Consider the following 20,713-nt stretch of genomic DNA (forward strand, 5'->3'; position numbering starts at 1 on the left):
AGAGCTGCATCCTCACCATTGCGGGAGATAATCCGTGGGCCATGATCCCGCCTGGGGATGGCTGGGGTGTTTTGGGGTGAGCAGCAGGATTATTCCCCAGGGACCATGGGCTCTCGCAGCCCCACAGCCTGACCCCAAGCCTGCTGTCCCTGAGATGTGCCCCTTGCCTACCACTGTGTCATCGTTCTCTGCTCCCCCTCATCAGCCTCAGGGAGGTGACCCAACACCTGGGCAGGCCCAGCTCTGGGTCAAAGCCCTCAGAGACTTTTAATAAGAACCAATATGGACGCACAGTGTAAAAGCGGGAATAAAAATAGAGGAAACTGCAGGCGGTTTCTGCTGCCCGTGGTAAAGGGAGATGTTTCCCTGGTGCTCACAGCTCTCCCAGCTGCACAGAGCTCTCCTCCCTCCTGGCTGCACCCAGCTGCACAGCAGGGATGGGCTCTCCTGGCCTGGGGCTCAGGGACTGTTGTGCACCAAGCTGCGGTGTCACAGCCTTTGTGTCCTCATGGGGATGTGCCACAGACACCTCTTCAGCATCATCATAGCCCATGCTACCCAGGGACAGGGACAAGGTGTCTCCTTCAGCTCCAGGGACCCCAGCACTTCTCTGGGAGCGCAGGCTGCCCCCTGCAAGCAGCAAGGCAGGACAGTGCAGTTGGCCCATGGGGTCTGTACATCACCTTCCTCCCTGCTCCTCACCACATTTGGCTCCTTCTCCCACCCACAGTCCCTCCAAGGAAAACTCCCGCAGCAGGTTCCCTCTCCCCAGGAGGTTTGGGTGTCAGGACCATAGCGACAGGGGTGGCACCAGGGATGGCACCCCAGGAACCAGCAGCGCTATCTTTCCCTCTCACCTCCGAGTGCATCCCTGGAGCCTGCTCCCTCCTCTGGCACCCTGGGCATTTCCCAAGCTCCCTGCTTAGGAGCAGCACCCTCCCCAAAGTCAGGAACCTCCTTGACATCATCATAGCCATCTGCTGGGTCGCCTCCAGGCACAACAAGAACAACTGAAAGGAGAGGGGAGGTGCTGACAGTGAGAAGATATGTCCTGCAGAGCAGAGGACAGGACGATGCACATGGAAACACAGGGTTGAGACTCTGGTGTTGGCAGCACCACAGGAGACCCCCATGTCCTCCCCATCTCTGATGGTGACACTCCGTGACACCTCTGTCCATCACATGTCTACAGGGAGACCAACACCTTCCTGTCTCCATTACCTGGTGCTGATCTCAGACCATCCTCCTCCTCGGTGTCCCCAGGGTAGGGCTGCAGCTGGCTCAGGGACTCCTCTGCATAGGAGCCTGGAGAGATGCACAGCAGGTGGTATGGAGTGAGCCCCACTGACCTGTCTCATGGTCAGCGCTGCTGGGGAAGGGGGACCCAAAGAGCTGGGGCTGCATGAGGAGGAGGGTGGGGAATTTAACCAGCTCCCCCAGGACAAACACTGTCTCAAAGGTGCTCCCAGAGCTGCCCTAGGACAGCCCTTTCCCTCACTCCTCAGGTGTCACATGGGGTGCAGGGGCAGGAAGAGGGGGGCTGTGCAGCTGGGACGGGCAAAGATGGTGGGGAGAAAGCTCGTCTCCTGGACCCACACCCTGGATGCTCCCCCACAGACAACACGGCCCCAGCGCTGCAGGGACCACAGTGTGGGGGCTTCAAGGGATCACCTCTGGGTTGGGCACAGGGGAAAGGGTCCTGCTGATGTGCATCCAGGGAGGACCCACACCCACCTGAGCGACCAAACTTCGCCTGCTTCTCCCACACTGGGCTGTAACCGATCTCCTCGTACACGGCCTCGGGAAAGAGCTCCTGAGCTCTCCTGGAGCCTGGGGACAGAGGCAGGGCTGGCCCAGGGAGAGGCAGAGGGGTGATGGGATCCCACTGTGCTCCCCAGACCTGTTGCTTGGGCCAGCCCAGGACTGGTCTGACAGCACAGACCCACTGCACTGTCCAGGCATGGCTGCAACACCCCCAGTGAGGGCAACGTTGCTGTGGAGATCATCTGGGGCAGCATCACCCTCGCATCATCCTTTCAGAGACAGCGCTCATGGTCCTCTGGCCCCTGGGACATGCACCCCTTGTCTGACCCTGCAGCAGCTCCCATGTTTCCTCTCCACCTGGAGCTGCTCCCTATCTGCCCCATGGCTGTACAGCAGGGCCCGTGCCCTGCCATGGGGTGGGCAGGGCTGGGCAGAGGGACAGGCTGAGGGTCTCACACCACGGAGATGGACCCTACTGCCCCACACGCCTCCTGTCATCTCTGTTGCCCCAGAGCCCCTTCCAGCACTACCCAGAGCACTGCCAGCCTTGGCCGTCCCCAGTCTGCCATTTCTCTCCTTGCCCCAGTGCTAGCCCCCTATGCCTCTGGGCTCTCTCTAACCCTTGCTGCTGGTGCCCCATGGCCAGGCAGTCAATGGGGCGGTGCATGGAACATGTGGCAGCACACAGTCTCATCCCCTCCAGCTCTGCCTGTGCCCCTCACTGACACCCCACAGCCCTTGCAGGAGGCATCTCCCCCTGGGACTGCTGTGGAAGGACCCACCTCTGCGTCCTGCCCTGGCCCTTAGCACTTGCCCAGCCAGGAGGGCCAGGAGCAGGCAGAGGAGGGCCCCCAGGATGATGCAGATAATGACGGGCACAGAGATTCTCCCACTGTTGGTCAAACGGCCCCAAGTGGGACCTGTATGGGCAAGAACATGGAAGGGGCAGCACCAGGCGTGGGAGAGGAGGGGGCAGCACCAGCCCTGACTCCCATCACACAAGGCAGCAGGGGGTAGAGGGTCCCAGGGGGGACTGATGGGCAAGCTTCCACCCTGCTGAATACATTCCAACCCTCCCCAACTCCACCACCACCACCACCCCAGTGCCTCCTCCTGGGAGTTTCACAGCTCAGCAAGGAGCCCCTTCCATCCAGCTGTGGGTCACAGCCTGGCCCCAGGGATACCCAGCCTCAGGCAAGAGGACCAGTTACCTGCTCGGGTTGGGGATGCTGCTGTCCTGGGTGGAGCTGCAGAGGAGGAAAAGGAGAGCTGGCTGAGAGGGTGGGTGTGCAGGTATCGGGGAGCCTCCTTCCCAACAGACCGCTTGTGTGTCTGTAGATGTCCGTCACACATCCCAGCCAAATTGCCCCTGCAGTAGTGCTAGAAAGCGAGGCCTGGATAGGGCCCAGGGCCTCTGCTCTGGGTGGCAGGCAGCCCAACTGGGATAGGCAGCCCAGGGAATAGCCCTGGGGCTGGAGAGCCCCATGGGTAGTGCCCAGAGGACACCCAGTTCCACCGAGGCTGCTCCCTGCCTGGCACCAGGCTCCTGCACTCTGCAGGAACGCTCTTGCTCTTGGGAGGTCAGGGGCCATGCCAGGACCAAGGGGGCAAAACACCTTCCCCAGCTCCCTGCCAATGCTCCAGCAAGGGGTCCCAGCCCTGCCGCTCACCTGAGCAGCGCACGGCAGCGTCTTCCTTATGCCGGCAAGCACCGCCATCCCCGGGCCGGGCCCAGCAGTCCTGCAGGGATGGCTCTGTCCCCCGGCACTCCACCTGCTCCAGCCAGATGGGGCCTTGCCCCATCCCAAATGCAGCCTCATTCAGGGCAGACACCGCAGGACCACAGCCCAGCTGCCTGCACGCCACCTCGGCATCCCGCATGTCCCAGGAGTCGTCGCACACCGTCCCCCACGAGCCACGGTGCCACACCTCCACTCTGCCCGAGCACCCACCCTCGCCTCCCACGGCACGAATCTTCTCCCTGTCTGGAGAAGGCAAAGACCTCCCATGGCACTGAGACAGCAGGCAGAGCCCTGCCAGACAAGAAGGGTACACAGAGGAGCAGCTCAATACCTGTGCAGCTCGTGGAGTTGGGGCATGGGGCCAATGGCTCCAGGGACATTTCTGGGCGTTCCCCTGAAGAAAGAAACACTGAAGTGAAGGAGCTGCTGCATGGCATGGTGCAGAAGAGAGAAAGGCTGAGCTCTGCTTGTGCCTCCCTGTACCATCTTGGTCATGGCAGCAACTGAAGCCCGGTCATTCAGGGGACACGCGCAGGACTGGGGGGACCCTGATTGCTCAGCCCCTAAAGTTCCCTAGTTCACAGAGCAGCAGTACTGTGTCTGTGGAGGGGAGGCTCTTCTGAAGCCTGGCTGATCCCTTCTGAGACCTCCCCTGGAGATGCATCTGCCTCCCCCAGGTGCTGCTGGCAACCTGGGTGACAACTGCTGCTGGACTTGTGTGGCTTTGGTCACGTTTGTGCCACCAGCAGCAGAAGGGTCTGACATGGAAAAGAAAATCCCCTCCAAGCTCTTTCTCTGCATTTGGCTGTGCATAGAGGGGAGCAGGAGGTGGGGTGACACTGTGCCCGAGTGGCTCAGAGTTACCATCGCAGGTGATGTGGATCTCGTCTCGCAGGTCTTCACATGACTGTGGATCCCAGGGAGTGGAGGGACACTGCCAGAAGGAGCTGGTTTTCTCCCCACACTGCACATTATCCAGCCACGCAGGGCCAGACACCTTGCCATAGGGCAGGCGTCTTTCCAGGGATCCTCCGTCCCCACAGCCCAGCTCCTTGCATGCCAGCGACACCGTGCTGAGAGTCACGAAGTTGGAGCAAATGGTCCCCCACGTCCCGTTGTAGAAAACCTGCAGGCGCCCAGAGCAGCCATTGCTGTTCTGCAGCCTGAGGGCCAGGAACTCTGGGAGGAAAGGCAGGAAGGGGGAAGAGGCTGGTGTGGGGCTGTGGGAGCCAGGACACCTCTGCACTCCCCAGGCCCTCAGCCAGGCAGGGGCAGGGCCAGCACGTGCCCCTTGCACCCGGGGGCAGAGAGAAGTCCCTGATGCACAGACACCCCTGCCCTTCCCGCTAACACTCGGGGATGGCTGAGCTCCCCAGGGACCCCCAGAGGGACTGAGGGTACCCGTGCATGGGTGTCCACAGGCTCATGCCGGGGCTCAGTGGCAGCCAGGGACAGCCTTGGCCATGCCTGGCCCTCCCCACGTCCTGGCATCCCCGGCAGCAGTCTCCCACCACAGCTGCCAGCACAGACCTGAGCAGATGACTCCCGCATCCTCTTTGTGCCCGCAGTCGTGCTGCCCCCAGGGCCTGGCAGGGCAGTCCCAGAGAGCAGCTTCGTCCCCAGAGCAGGTCACGCCATCCAGCCAGATCTGCCCAGAGCCTTCCCCAAACCGAGCAGAGCTGGCCGCCTCCACCGCCCCTCCACAGCCCAGCTGGTGGCAAACGACAGCAGCATCAGCCACGTCCCAGTCGTCATCGCAGATGGTCCCCCAGCTGCCCTGGTAGTAGATCTCCACTCTCCCGGCGCAGCGCCCAGACCCGTTCACCAGACGGACCCGCCGGCTCCCTGCAGTGGGGAGAAACCCCAGTGGCTGCCAGGGGCTGGTTGCCCACCCATCATCTGGGGGGCCCATGCATTGCCGCTCACCCCAGCAAATGACTCCCACGTCCTCTGCAACCCCTTCCGCCAGTGCACTCTCGGGCAGGGAGGTGTTGCAGAGGGTCAGCTTGGTCTCATTCCCTGTGCACCGGACCCCTCGCAGCCCTACGGGGCCCGTCCCTCGCTCAGGCTTTGGGGGGTTGTAGGCTGCCTCTGCCTGTCCGCACTGCAGCTGCCGGCACACCACGTTGGCCTCCTGCACGTCCCACTGGTCATCCAGGACTCTGCCCCACGTCCCGCGCTGCAAGATCTCCACTCGCCCGTCGCACCGGCTCCCTCCACCCACCAGCCGCAGGGATGAAAAGCCGGCTGAGCCTGGGGAGAGCAGAGATGCCACAGCCATCGGCAGCACTGGGGAGCATGGCACCCTTCAGGGAGGAGGGCAAGGGGGAATTTTCCAACCAAACAGGACAAGTCTGAGCCTTGTGCTGACAAGAGGAGAGGGCAAAGCCCGTGCCTGCTCTCCAGCTCAGACCCAGCTCTGCTGCTGCTGGGGGCACCCAGGCAGCTCCTGCCTGGGTGGTGGGATGAGGCTCTGCAGGGCTCTCCGTGGGGATGGCATGCGGTTGTCTGCAGCCAGAGGGATGGAGCAGAGCCCCGCAGCCCTGTCCTGGGCTCATCCCACAGGAGAAAAACACAGGAGCCCAGGCCTGGCAGTGGCGCAGGGGCCCAAGACGCTGCCCTGAGGGCAGGTGCCTGCCTCCATCCAGTCCTCAGCTCTCCCACAGCAGAGCGGTCAGCCTGAGCAGGCAAAGCCCTCCAGAAGGCTTCTGTGGATGCAAGGCTTTCTCCAGGGAGAAATTCAGCCTGGTACTGCCATGGGCCCCCTGCTTTGGGTGGCCATGTCACACACAAGGGGCAAAGGGATTCAATGCAGCATTTTCCCAGCACTCACCTGAGCAAATGACAGCAGCATTGTTCCCAAGGGAGCATGGTGAGGCCCCCAGGGTAATCACTGGGCACTGTCCCAGGTGGACTTCAGTCCCGTCACAGTGGAACGAGTCTCTCCAGACTGGTCCGAGTCCTCTCCCAAAATGCCCTCCTCCAGGAAGGGACTCGGCAAACCCGCAGTTGAGTTGACGACAGAGAACATGGGCATCCGAGAGATCCCAGCGGGAGGCACAGAGGGTCCCCCAGGTCCCCAGCACCTGGACCTCCACCCTCCCCGCACACGCCGTGCTTCCGTTCACCAGCCTGAAGCCTGTGTACTCTGGGGAGAGAGGAGGAGGACTGAGGGTGGACTGGTGCTCTTGTACCCTCAGAAGCTGGCGGAGAGGCCAGAGGCACAGCATGCCTTTCTTCTCCCTCTGCACTATTTTCATGCTGCAGACAACCCATCAGCCCTCCTGTCCTCAAGCCCCGCCCATCACGGTCCTTGCTCTCTTCCCCGACCCCCACCACATCCCCGGTGTTCAACACCCCACCCTGGGTCCTTACGTGTGCAGGTGACAGCAGCGCTGTTCATGTGGGTGCAGGGCTGGTCCCTGCGGGACCCCCTGGGGCAGGAGTTCAGGAGGGATTCATTCCCCACACACTGCAGCTCTCCATCCCACATGGGACCCACCCCTTCTCCAAAGCGAGCTGCCCCAGCGACAGGCAGGGCCACCCCACACTGCAGCTCCCTGCAGACCACGTCAGCAGCTTTGGGACCAAAGTGGGAGTCACAGACAGTTTTCCACTGGTCCCCATCATGGATCTCCACACGTCCTGAGCAGTGGCTCTTCCCTTCTACCAGCCGGACAAAGCCTGGGAAAAACAAAACCACTGAGAGCTCTCTGGCAGTTAAATGCCCACGTTCCCACGTCACCTCCAAGCAAGCCATGGCCAAATGGCCCCTTGCACATCCCAGAGCAAGCTGTTGGGGGAGTGTTGGTGACACAAAGACATCCAGGCCCCCCTGCACCCCTTCTCTACACCATCACAGCACTCAAGGGTATGTGTCTATTGCAGACCCACAGCAGAGCCTGCAGACCATGTTGGCAAATTTGGGATCAAAGTGTGAGTGGCAGACAGTTTTCCAAGCGTCCCCGTCATGGAACACTGTACATCCTTAGTAGGGCTATTCCCTCTGACCAGCCAGACAGATTCTGGAGCAAACACAGACCCCTGAGAGTTCTGTCAACCCTCTGGCAGTCCCCTGATCATGTCCCATCTGATCTCCACAGTGGTCAAAGGCAAAAAGCCCCATGACCATACCAGCTGCTCTCAGGGGGTACTGATGGCACAAAAACATTGTTCCCCCCCCGCTGCTCCTCAGACACCAGCACAGCCCTTGTGGGCTTGCTTCTATCCCAAACTCACAGCCACAGGAATCTCTCAGACAAACTGCTGCTACCCCAGAGACCTTGGGCTACCCAACGCTGGTCCCTGGGAACTGCAGCACCCAGAGAACTTGCAGTCCAGGGAAATGGTCCCAGGTGCTGTTGGCTGCTGCAGGCTGCTCTGCCCCACCAAGCTCAGGGCCCAGCGTGAGGAACTCCTTGGTGCCACCCGAAATGCACCCTGTTCCAGGGGGGTCTTGGGCCGTTGGGGTGCTGCTGGTAGATGAGACATGTCACAGGGCAAAGGTACAGTTAGGCTGTACCTGTGGTCAGTGTCTATGCCAGCCTCCCGCTCTGGCACCTGCCGGGAAAGAGGTCCTCAGGCATGACCAGAGTGCACTGCTGGGCACGCATGTCCATGGCCAACAGCTGGGCAGAGGGCGGTGAGTGGACAGAAGAGCAACCCTGGGTTTACACGGGGTCTCAGTGCAAGGGCAGGTACAGAGGAGAGCCAGTAAAGTGCTGGAAAACCCAAAAGCGCAAGGCAGCCAGAGGCTGGGACAGACATGAGAGGCTGGGCAGCGAGGCAGCACTCCTGGACGGGCTTTTGTCCCCCTGGACACGCTCTTGTGGGGTGACCCTGGGGAAGGAATGAGGTGCCACGTGCCAGCCTGTTCCTCTGCCCAAGCCCAGCACTCCTCCTCTCCAAGCAGTACCTTTGCTTATGCCAAGGGACCCTTGCCTGCCAGGGGCACAACCCAAAATTCCTCATCCATCTCATGCCCTTCCCCGAGGCTGTGGGTGGCTGCATGAGTCACTCTTGGTGCCTCTGGCATGGGGGACCTGGCCCTGACTGCTGCCAGAATGGTCCTGGGTGAAAGGGAGGAGAAAGATGGGAACCAACAGACACATCAGGGCAGGGCAGAGGGATTCATCTGAGCCACCTCGGGGGCCAGGCAGTGTAGGGGCACCCAGGGGCAGGTTCTCACTGTGCTTTCCCCAGGGACCGAGGACACCAGCAATGACAGTCCCAGCTCGGCAGTTCAACCAGCCACACTGGGCCCTGCTCTGGCGTTAGCCTGTTGCTCCCTGAGGCCACAACCAGGTCCCTTGCCCTGTCCCAGACCCAAAGTTGAAAACCAGGCTGTCCCCTTACCTGAACACATCACTCCAGCGTCCTCAGCATGACCACAGTTATGTTCACCCCATCCTCTGTGTGGGCAGTCAGACAGGGCAGACTCGGTGCCATTACAGCCAACATTATCAAGCCAAATGGGGCCAGATCCTGGCCCAAAGCCTCCATGCTGAGGAGCACCAATAGCAGACCCACAGTCCAGCTGCTTACAAACCACTGCAGCATCCTGCATGTCCCAGTAGTCACCACACACAGTCCCCCACTGGCCCTGTTGTTTCACCTCCACTCTCCCAGCACAGTGGTTGTCGCCGTCCACCAGCCTCACGTCCACAGCCCCTTCAAACACTGACACAGGACCAGTCAGGACAGTGCCGAGCTCCAGCACTGTGCGTTTGGGGGAACCCCTGCTTGGGTGGAGTCTGAGGTGCCAGGGTGGGAGCCCACTGCCCTCCAGGCTGTCCCCAGGGCAGTGCAGGGCTCCCTTCTATCCCCACGGGCTGTACAAGGCTGGGGATGCCCAGTTCTAACCCTGCTGGGTCATTTGGGGCCCCACAGACTTTGGCACTTCCTTCCACCCCAATGGCCCCCTGCAAACTGACCCCCAGCTCATACACACCCAGGGCACCCACTCCTCCCCAGCCAGCACCCTGAGAAGAGACCTGCCCCCACCACGGCTCCCCCAAGCACACACTGCTGCTTCTGCCCAGGTCCTGAGCTCCCCTGGACCACAGCCTGCCCTGGGCATCTCCCAGCTCATCCTCCACCCTCACGACTTTCTGTGTCCCCTGTGGTGAAAGAGGATGATTCCAGTGAGCCCTCCCAACCCATGCCCCCTCCTTGTCCTCGGGCATCAGCCCAGCCCTGCCCTTCTCTAGGATGCCCCAGGAAGGTCACCTCTCTGCCAGCCTGTGGGAACAGGTACCCCAGTTCCCTTGTCTCCACAGGCACAACCTGCCCCCCCTCAGGCTGGAGCTCACCCAGTGTTCAACACCCACCCTGAGTCCTTACGTGTGCAGGTGACAGCAGCGCTGTTCATGTGGGTGCAGGGCTGGTCCTTGTGGGACCCCCTGGGGCAGGAGATGAGGAGGGATTCATTCCCCACACACTGCAGCTCTCCATCCCACATTGGACCCACCCCATCTCCAAAGTGAGCTGCCCCAGCGACAGGCAGGGCCACCCCACACTGCAGCTCCCTGCAGACCACGTCAGCAGCTTTGGGACCAAAGTGTGAGTCACAGACAGTTTTCCACTGGTCCCCATCATGGATCTCCACAAGTCCTGAGCATCGGCTCGTCCCTTCTACCAGCCGGACAAACCCTGGAACAAACAAAGTAACTGGAGTTCCCAGAATCCTCTGACAGATACATGACCACATCCTGCATCACCTCCAAGCAAGCCATGACCAAACCACCCACTGAACATCCCAGAGGAAGCTCTTGAAGGACTCTTGGTGACACAAACACACCCGGCCCCCCTGCACCCCTTCTCTACACCATCACAGCACTCAAGGGGATGTGTCTGTTGCAGCACCAGGCACTGCTCAGACAATCTGCTGCTGCACAAGGAGCCCTGTGCTGCCCGGTGTGTTCCCACCAGCACTGCAGTGGTGTGCGCAGTTTGGGTCCAGGAGAACTGGCCCAGATGATAATGACTGCTGCAGCCTGCTCAGCCCCTGCAGAGCTTGCGACCAGGCAGGACCATCACCTTCATGCAGCCAGAAATGCACCCTGCTCCCAGGGCTGTTCTGGGGTGTTGGGAGGTTGCTGTTAGTGGGAGATGTCACAGAGAGCAGAAATGCTGCAGCTGTTACCATGGCTGGTGCCTGTCCAGCCCTCTCCGATGCCTGCTCGGAGGGGGTGTCCTCAGCCAGGCACACAGGGCTCTGTCCAGAGGTGCACAGGTCCCAAGCCAATGTCCAGGCAGAGGGACAGGAGACCTGCATGTCCCCCTGGGCTCATGCTGGCTCAAAGGATAACAGCAGGCACAGACGAGAGTCAGAAAGTGCTGCCAAAGCCTCTGTTTCATGGGGCAGTGTGGGGAACCATGGGCAGGCAGGAGAGGCTGGGCAGCAGGTCAGCACTGCCTGCATGGGCCTGTGTCCCCGTAGGGATGTCACAGCCCCAGGGACGTCCCAGTACCAGCCTGTGCATGCAGTGATGCAGAAGGGAGAAGCCAGAGTCAAGCAGCGGCCAAGGTCCCAAGCCTTGCAGGAGCTGGCTGGACCACACAGCCGAGCCCTGGGGACAGGCAGTGAAAGGGCTGTGTGCCACCCTGCTCCTCTCCCAGGGCCCAGCACTCATGCTCTCTGAAAAGCCCTTTTGATTCACTTGAGGTACTCATGCCTGTGAAGGGCAATGACCCAGGGGACCAGCCATCTCATGCCCTTCCTCCAAGGTGTGCAGTGCCAAGCAAGTCCCCCTGGTTTCTCCAGCACAGGGACCCTGAGCGTTGTTGTCTGGGAACTGGCAGACTGGGTGGAGACCAGTGGGGATCAGTGGACACCCCAGGGCAGGGATGGAGGATTCATCTGCAGCCCAAGACACTGACTGAAGAGGGGCTGAGACACTGCGGCAGGGTTAGTTCAGCCTGGGCTAGGCTCCCTCTGGGCTTTTCCCAGGCACTGAGAACACCAGCAATGACAGTCCCAGCTCAGCAGTGTGACCGACCACATTGGGCAGTGCTGTAGTGCCCACTTGTTGCTCCCTGAGGACACATGCAAGGTGTCTTCCCCCGTCACAACCCCAGAGGTGGGGAACAGGCTGTCCCCTTACCTGAACACATCACTCCAGCATCACGAGCATGACTGCAGCTATGTTCACCCCATGCTCTGTGTGGGCAGTCAGACAGGGCAGACTCGGTGCCATTGCAGCTAACGTTATCCATCCAAATGGGGCCTGATCCTGGCCCAAAGCCTCCGTACTGAGGAGCTCCAACAGCAGACCCACAGTCCAGCTGCTTACAAACCACTGCTGCATCATTCAAGCTCCAATAGTCACCACACACGGTCCCCCACTGGCCCTGTTGTTTCACCTCCACTCTCCCAGCACAGTCGTTGTCGCCATTCACCAGCCTCACCTCTGCTGCCCCTGCAAACACCAACATGGCACCGGTCAGAAGAGCTCCAAGCAGCAGCACTGCAGGTCTGGGGGAACCCCCTGCCCAGGCCATGTCAGAGGTGCCAGGGTGGGACCCCTCTCCCCTCCAGGCTGTCCCCAGTGCGGCACGGGGATCCCTTCTGTCCCCATGGGCTGTTCAAGGCTGGGGGTGTGCAGGTCTGGCCCTGCTGGGTCATTCGCCATCCCACCGCACAAGGCACCTTCTCCCACCCCAACGGCCACCTGCCCCCTGCCCACGCACACCTGCACACTGTGCCCAGCCCTGCACAGGGCACCCGCTCTTCCCCAGCCCAGCACCCCCTGAACAGCCCCGTGTACACAGCCCTGCAGCTTCCCATGCAAACCACCTGCCCTGCCACCATCCAAACCCACCCCCACCCCCAGGGCTTTCCCTGTTCCCACCAGGACCATTCCAGGGATCCCCACACCCACATCCCCTCCTCGCCCCTGGTGTCAGCCCAGCCCCTGCCCTGGGACAGGCCCCCCAGGAAGGATGTCTCTCGACGCAGATGCCCCCGTCCCCTTCTCTCTGCGGGGCACAAACTGCCCTCATGGGCTCAGGGCTCCCCTGGAACAAGGGGGCAGTGAGCAGCACACAAAGCCTCTGGGGTACCCCAGGGGTTGGCAGTGCCCTGGGGATCTCTGCCTGCTGCCATCCCCAGCTAGGCCACCACCGGCTCCAGAGGCACAGTGCTGGGGAACGGGGGGTCCCCAAAGGCTACCCCAGGACAGGGTGTCTCTGCGTCCAGCCAGGCACAGGCTGCCCCAAACACCGGAGCCCTGGAAAAGGACATGCTCTCTCCCACCCAGACAGGCAGGCACAGGCTCCATGGACTTGAGCACCTTCTGGCCCTCACCTCAGTAGCACCTGCAAAGAAACCCCATTCCCGGACACATCCCGATGGCCATGCTGCTACCCGCTGGGCCTGGGCTGGGGGACAATGGAACTGGCACTTACCGCTGCACAGCTGTACCCAGAGGAGCAGCCCCAGCATCCAAGGGGACAGGACTCCCTCTGTGCCCATCCTGAGCCTCCTGCCCTGCCAGCACATCCCTGCTCTGCCACACTCCCTGCCACGGCTCCTGGGGACTCCTGGGGACAATGACGACAGCAGGGCAATATATCTCTGCAGATGCCAGCCCAGCTACAGGACGAGCCAATCAAAGCAGCAGGGCCTTTCTCGACATTATCGGGAGCTATCTCCCCTCCGACACAGCCCAGCCCTCCAATGAACTTCTCCAGCGCCATTCATGACCATATATGAGAGACGGCTCTGCTACAGGTGTCACGTCACTTTGGTGGGGGGCCGTCACAGGACAGGGCTGCTTGTGTGGGGGTAAATGGATTTTTCACCCCCTCAACCCTGCTTTCTCAACCAGGAGCACTGAGCATCTCCTATGCCAGGCACAGCCAAGAGCCCAAGGTGAGAGTGTCCAGCCACCCTCGTGCCGTGGGAAGCACAGGGCTGGGGCTGCGCCGGAGGCTGTGTCAGGAAGGGAGGGAAACAGCCCCTGTCCCTGCTACAGACCCCGCTGTGCTGGGAGCAGCAGCTGGGAAAGGGCCTTAGCCCAGGCCAGAGCCCCGTCCCAGGAGTGCTGGCTCACCCTTCCTTCCCTGGAGAGCCCCATGGAAGGTCCCTCGCAGGAGCCGGAGCTGGGACATGTCCCTGCCCTGGCAGCAGACGTGCAGCCCAGAGGCTCAGACAGATCCCTGACTGTCAGCGTGTCACCGAGGGGCCGTTATTCCCCGCGGGCGCATCGGGAGCTCCAGCCTGCAGGTGCACAAACCACAGCCCACGTGGCCTCGCAGCACTCCCCACGCTCCCCCCGCAGCGCCCAGGCAGGAAGTCTGTGGTTTCCTCCTGGCGCCGTGCCCAGGCACATCCCTGCGGGGTCCCCGAGCCACCCCCACCCCGACTGCTCCAGCCAGGGCTGCAGGGGCTGCTCCTTCGGCCTCGCAGGCATGGGGCCGGGCAGCTCCTGTCCTCCGTGAAGCCCTTGTGACAGCACACGGTCGCTCTGCACCGAGCCCCACAGCCATGGGGTGCCATCGGTGATGTCACCACTGCCACTGCTGTGTGCTCATGGGTTATCCTGATGGTGACCTCACACCCTCCTACTGCTGGCACTTTTTGTGCATGCGTTACAGTGTCACACATGTGTGTGCAGTGTATGGACTTCTGATGATGATGGTTCTTCCAAAAAGCTGTATTTGGTCATTGTCAAAATATTGTTTTGGTGACATCAGAAGCACCTACAGAAGCTATGTGCCAGCTTCTGGCCTACCAGCTACTCAGGCAGCAGTGACATCACAAGCTCATGCACAGCCCCTGGCCTATCTGCTACTCAGCCACAGAGGATGTCATAGCATCTACCTCTGATATTGGCCTGCTCCTGGCCTATCGGCCATTCAGGCACCAATGACCTCAAAACCACCTACAGAATCTATGGGCCTGCTCCTGCCATACCAGCTACTCAGGCAGCAGTGACATTAGAAGAAGCACCTACACATGCCATGGGCCAACCCCAGGCCTATGAGCTACTCAGACATGACATGAGACACATCAAAGACCAGAGACGACCATCCCCAATCCCAAATCCTTGGTGTCCCTCAAGGACCAGAGAACCCCAAGACCTTGGTGTCCCTCAAACCCCAAACCACAAGACCTTGGTGTCCTTTAGGGACCATCAATGACTACCCCAAACCCCAAGACCTTGATGTCCCTCAAACCTCAAGACCTTGCTGTCCCTCAAATACCAGAGATCATCTTCCCCATTCCCCCCATTCCCGACATGTTGGGGGGGTGCTGGTGGCCTATCTCAGCACTTCGTTTCTGCACTACCCCCACCAGAGAGGACCACAGGCTGTCCCACTGCTGGGGGGCTTAATTCACCCTGGGCTTTAATTGCCCCCACCTGAAAAACCCCAGCAGCAAGAAGGCCTGTGGCCACAAGATCAAGTGGTGGGCCTGGCAGCTCCGTCAGCCCCCCCCGCAGTGGGGGGACCTCCCCAGCCAGGTAGGGTGGGGTGTCCCCCTCTTCTACCCCCATGTTTGTACCCCCATTTATAGCCCCCCCATTTATTGCCCCCCATTTTTAGCCCCCCTATTTATTGCCCCCCCTTTTTAGCCCCTCATTTTTCATCCCCAATTATAACCCCCTCATTTATCACCCTGATTTATACCCCCCAAATTATAGCCCCTGTTTATCCCCCCCATATATACCCCCTGTTTATACCCACCATCTATTACCCTCCCCATATATATCCTCCTATATACCCCCATATATACCTCTCCCTCTATATTGTCTATATACCTCCATATACACCCCTCCCCATATACACCCCTCCCCATATGGACCACTTCCCATAAATACCTCCCCCATTTATAACCCCGATTTACAACCCCCTTTTTAACCCCCCCATTTAAACCCCCATTTACACCCCTCCCCATATATCCCTCCTATGTACCCCTCCCCATAAATACCACCCATTTATACCCCCCTTTTTAACCCCCCATTTATAACCCTATTTACAACCATCCCCATATATACCTACTGTATATACCCACATTTATATATGCCCCTATATAACACCTTATAGATATAGTCTCAATATATACCCGTGTATATAACCCCATATACATATACTTTCCATATATACCGCCTATATATACCCCCCTATATATACTCTCCATATATAAACCCTTATAGTTTCCACATATCCCCCTCCCCATATATACACCTCCCCTTACATAGCCCCTATATATACCCCCATTTACCCCCAGTCCTGTCCCACAGGGGAGGTGGAGGTAATGGGGGGGACCCCCTGGTGGGGGTGCTGCCAGGTGAGAGTTTATGGGGTCCCTCGGGGGGGGTGGGGGGAGCACCCCCATTGACCCCCCCACGTTGCTCTTTGGAGTCACCAAATTACCCCCGGGGACCCCAAATTAGCCCTAGGGATGCCCAAAATGCCCCAGGGACTCCAAAACTGCCCCAGGGAAACACAAACTACCCCAGGGTCCTCTCAACATATACCAGGAACCCAAAAATTAATCCCAGGGACTCCAGAAGTGCCCCTGGGACCCCCCAAATTTCCCAAGGGATCCCCAGCTTCCCCAGGGAATCCCCAAACTACCCCCAAGGACCCCCAACATCCCCAGGGACCCACAAACTGCCCCCAAGCACCCCAAATTACCCCCAGGGACCCCAAAACTGCCACAGGGACCACAAAACTGCCCCTAAAGCCCTTTGAACTATCTTCAGGGATCCCCAAAACTACCCCAGGGACCCCCAAACAGTCCCTAAGATCCGTTGAGTTGCTTCCAGGGACCCTACATTAGCCCAGGGTCTCACAAAAACACCCTAAGCCCCCTCGACCTACCCCCAGGGACCCACCAACTGGCCCAGGAGCCCCAAAGTGCCCCAGGGACCACACAATTGCAAAGGGACTCCAAAACTACCCCCAGTGACAAGCAAACTGCCTCAGGGACCCCCAAATTACACCCACAGACCTCCCCAAACTGCCCCAGGGACCCCAAAACTGCCATGGAACCCCCCAGCTTCCCCAGTGACTCCCAACATCTCCAGGGAGCCCCAGATTACACCAAACTACCCCAGAGATCCCACAAACTGCCCCCAGGGACTTGCAGATTAGTCTCAGAGACACCCTAAACTGCACCAGGGACCCCCAACGTCCCCAGGGACACCAAACTTCCCCTAGGAATCCCAACAGATACCCAACTGCCCCAGGGATGCCCAGAATTACCACAGGGCCTCCACAAATCACCCCCCAACATCCCCCAAATCCTATCGCCCCTATATCCCCCCCTCCTCCACCTGCTAAAGAACCCATCCCCAACTAGCCCCCACCCCACCCCCCGGATCCCCATCCTCCCCCATAAGCAGTGACTGGGAGGAAGACCCCAAAGATGAAGATTTATGGGTGGAGCTGAAAAGGCTGCGGGAAATGAAGTTGGAGGTCACAGGGACGTTTTGGGGAGACCCACACAGTATTGAACCATCTCCGTCCTCTTGCTGGGCTCAGTGTCTGTACTGGGGGAACATCCAGACCTGCATGGGCTCACACATGCCCACACCCTGGCAGACGCCAGAGCAGGGCTGTCTGCAAACCCTCACGGGGGCCATGGCCAAGGCAGGGAAGGGGTCGGGTGCTGGGGTGGGCAGTCAAAGCTGGGTGGCTGCAGGGGAATGAGGCACTGAGGTCGCTTGTGGGAACTGTGCCGGGAGGATGTTTCCCCAGCCCTGAATGCACCCTGTCCCAAGTTGGTGTTTGCACAGCAGAGGTCTAGGGCCACATGTGGGGATGCAGGTGTGGGCCAGCCCAGGGACAGGGACAGGGATCTCAACAAAAGCCACGATGCTCCAAGAACCTCCCACACTGATGGAAACCCTAAATTGCCCTCAATCCCCAGCCAGGCAGGGCTGTCACCCCAGTCAGTGCGATTGCTGTGGAGACCCAAGAGACATGCTGGGCTGGGAGGTGCAGGGCAGCCAGGACTGACCCCAGCACTCCCAGGAACCTCTCTGCAGCCACAGCAGCTCTCCACAGCTGGGACAAGACTCGCTGATGCTCTCTCCATGGCCAGGGGTCTCTTGGGGCTGTAGCCACTGGCACTGCCTGCTGGGAACCCCAGACCTAGTTCTGAGCCCCAGTGCCCTGCACCACAGCTCTTAGTACCTCCCTTCCCATGCCACCATCCTCTCTCAGGAGCACCACCAAGGGCATTACTCCCTGACCAGGTATGCAGAGGAGCTGCTGGAGGTCTTCTCTGCTCACCCTTTCTGACCAAAACCCTGCCTCAGTGTCAGCCCACAGGCACCACATTCCCTCTGTGTTAGGTGCTGGGTGTCTCCACATGCCCTCCTCTGAGCCCAGGCAGGGACCCCCAGGGTGTCTCTCTGCTCACAGCTGGCCACAATGCCTGGCTGTGCAGTCACAGGGGATCCTGGTGTTGCCACACTTGGAGAGAAGGTTGTGGTTGTCCTTGCTTACAGTAGGCATGAGGGTGTGTCTGGCAGTCAGGAAGGAAAGACAAGGACAAGAGACAATGTGGACAAGAAGCAGGCAAGGAAATTTCAAATGAGGTTTAAGGAAAAAATGCATACATTTATAGTTGATTAGTACTGGGTCCACGGTCCAGGCATTCTCAAAACTCAAGTGGGAAAAGCACTCACCAACCTGATCTAACGGACAAGCTCTCAGAGCAGAGCGTAGCACTGGACACCTCCACTGGTTCCTTCTGACTCTTCTTGGCGGCACCTCTGGAGATGGCCTAGTCTAGTCTAGAGCGGGATGCCCAATACAGGCTCCAGCTGGATTTTGAATATCTCCATGCATGGAAACTCCACAACCTCTCTGGACAACCTGTTCCAGTAATCAACCACCCTCACAGATGAAAGGTGTTTTCTTGTGTTGAGATGGAAGTTCCTGTGCTTCCCTTGCTACCCGTTGTCTGTCACTGGGCACCACAGAGAAAAGCCTGGCTACCTCTTCTTCATTCCCTCCCATCAGGTATTGATACACATGGACAAGATCCCTATGAGCCTTCCCTCTCCAGGGTAAACAGGCCCAGCTCTCTCAGCCTCTCCTCCTGAAGGATGCTTGTGTGCCTTCATCATCTTTGTGGCCCTTTGCTGGACTCCCTCCAGTCACTCCATGTCTCTCTTGTACTGGGCAGCCCAGCACTGGACACAGCACTCCACACGTGGCTTCAGCAGTGCTGACTAGAGGGGAAGGATCACCTCTCTCCACCTGCTGGCAAACCTCTCCTGAACGCAGCCCAGGAGGCTGTTGGCCTGCTTTGCCACACAGCCGCACTGCTGGCTCGTGGCCAGCTTGTTAGCCACCACGACCCCCTGATCCTTCTCTAGAAACCTGCTTTCCAGGCAGTCAGCCCCCAGCCCCCAGTACTGGTCCATGGCGTTATGCCTGCCCAGGGGCAGGACTTTGTCTTTCCCTTCGTTGAACTTGACGAGCTTCCTCTCTGCCCACTTCTCCAGCCTGCCCACGTCCTTCTGAGCGGCAGTGCAACCAGCCGCTCTACCAGCCACTCCTCCCAGTTCTGTATCATCCACAAACCTGCTCACGATGCCCCTGGTCCCATCCTCCAGGACTCCAATCAAAGGCTGTATAGAACGGGACCCATATCAACCCCTGGGCTACACCCCTGGTGATTATCCTCCAGCTGGACTTTGTGCCACTGGACACAGCCTTCTGGGATTCAGGCACTTTTCCATCCATCTCATTTTCCACTTCTCTAGTCCATACTTGCTCAGTTTGTCTACAGGGGTATCATGGAGAGCCAGGCTGACAGCTCCCTGCATCCTCCTTCTTGCCCTGCTTAAAGATAGGGTTTACATTTGCTTTCTTCCAGTCCTCAGGAACCTTGCCCAATCCCCATGACCTTTCCAACATGATGTCAAGTGGCCTTGCAATGACATCAGCCATCTTCCTCAGCACTCACCAGTGCATCCCCTCAGGTCCCAAGGACTTATGCACGTGCACATTCTTTAAATGTTCCCTAACCTGGGTAAGTTGCACCAAGGGTAAGTCTTCCATGCCCTGCCTCTGGTCTTGGGGGCCTGGCATTCCTGCAGGTTGGTCTTCCCAGTAAACTCAGAGAGGAAGAAGGCATGGCTCTTTCTTGGCCCTTTCTGTGCTGTTTGTCACCAGGGCCCCTAGCCCATCTAGCAGCAGGCCCACATTTTCCCGAGCCTTCCTTTTGCTGCTGGTGTCGTTCTTAAACCCTTTCTTCATGCCCTTCATGTCCAGATTGAATTACCAGATGAGATCGAGATGGACTTTGCCTTTCCTAACACTCTCACTGAATGGTTGGGAGGTTCATGGTGCCCTCCAGAAGCCTCCTGAGTGTCTTGTGCCCTGCTGTGCTGCCTCTCAGGCAGACATCTGACTGGGTAATGTCCCCGATGAGGACCAGGGACTGCAAATGAGAACCTGCTTCTACTTCTCTGAAGAAAACCTCATCTGCTGCTTCTTCTTAATATGGTTGGTCCATAGCAGACACCACCTACAATGTTATCCACGTTGCTCTGCCCACTAATCCTCATCCATCAGCTCTCATCTGGCTCATCACCTGGCACTAGGAAGAGCTCCATCCTGTCCTTCTGCTCACTCACATACAGGACAACTTCCCCTCCTCACCGACCTGCCCCGTCCTTCCTAAAGAGACTGCTTCCATCCATGGCTACCCTCCAGTGATGTGAGCTATGTGGCTGTATCTTGGGTACCTAAGTGAGATTATAGCTCAGGAATTGCCCACACTGTGTGCATTCCTGTCAAGACACATCAGAGGTGTGCCCAGCCATGCTGATTTCCCTGCTGGAGAAATGAGATTGAGGGCTACTTAACAGGTGCCCACAAACAGCCCTGGTTGAACCCTTTGCTTCACCTCCAACTTCCTTCTTCCATGTTTCCCCCAGCCCAGGTTCTTCCCTTTGGTCATCCTCCAACCCTCCCACACAAGAAGCCCACCTCTGTTTTCCCTTTGCCCACTGGCCCTGGCTTTGCTTGCCTGGTGCCCTCTGTTGGTGTGTCTGGGATGGCTGCATTGCAAATTCTTACTTTGGTCTGCAAGTCTGTTAGACTAGGACCTTCTTTTATTATCCGTCTTGTCCTGCAGTTCCTCATGCTGTCATCTTGTTAGAGGCACCACAGGACAGGGTGGCCAACAGAAACCTCACCAAGTTTTACAAGGAGAAGTGGCCAGTCCTGCATCA

General features: G+C 59.1%; 1 pseudogene; it reads right to left on the reverse strand.

Annotated features, from left to right (window-relative positions):
• Window positions 1-373: 373 nt before the first annotated feature.
• On the reverse strand, window positions 374-15,007 carry LOC142403571 (scavenger receptor cysteine-rich type 1 protein M130-like; annotated as a pseudogene).
• Between the last annotated feature and the right edge of the window lie 5,706 nt (window positions 15,008-20,713).

This window comes from Mycteria americana, unplaced genomic scaffold (assembly GCF_035582795.1).
Source record: "Mycteria americana isolate JAX WOST 10 ecotype Jacksonville Zoo and Gardens unplaced genomic scaffold, USCA_MyAme_1.0 Scaffold_39, whole genome shotgun sequence".
NCBI lineage: Eukaryota > Metazoa > Chordata > Aves > Ciconiiformes > Ciconiidae > Mycteria > Mycteria americana.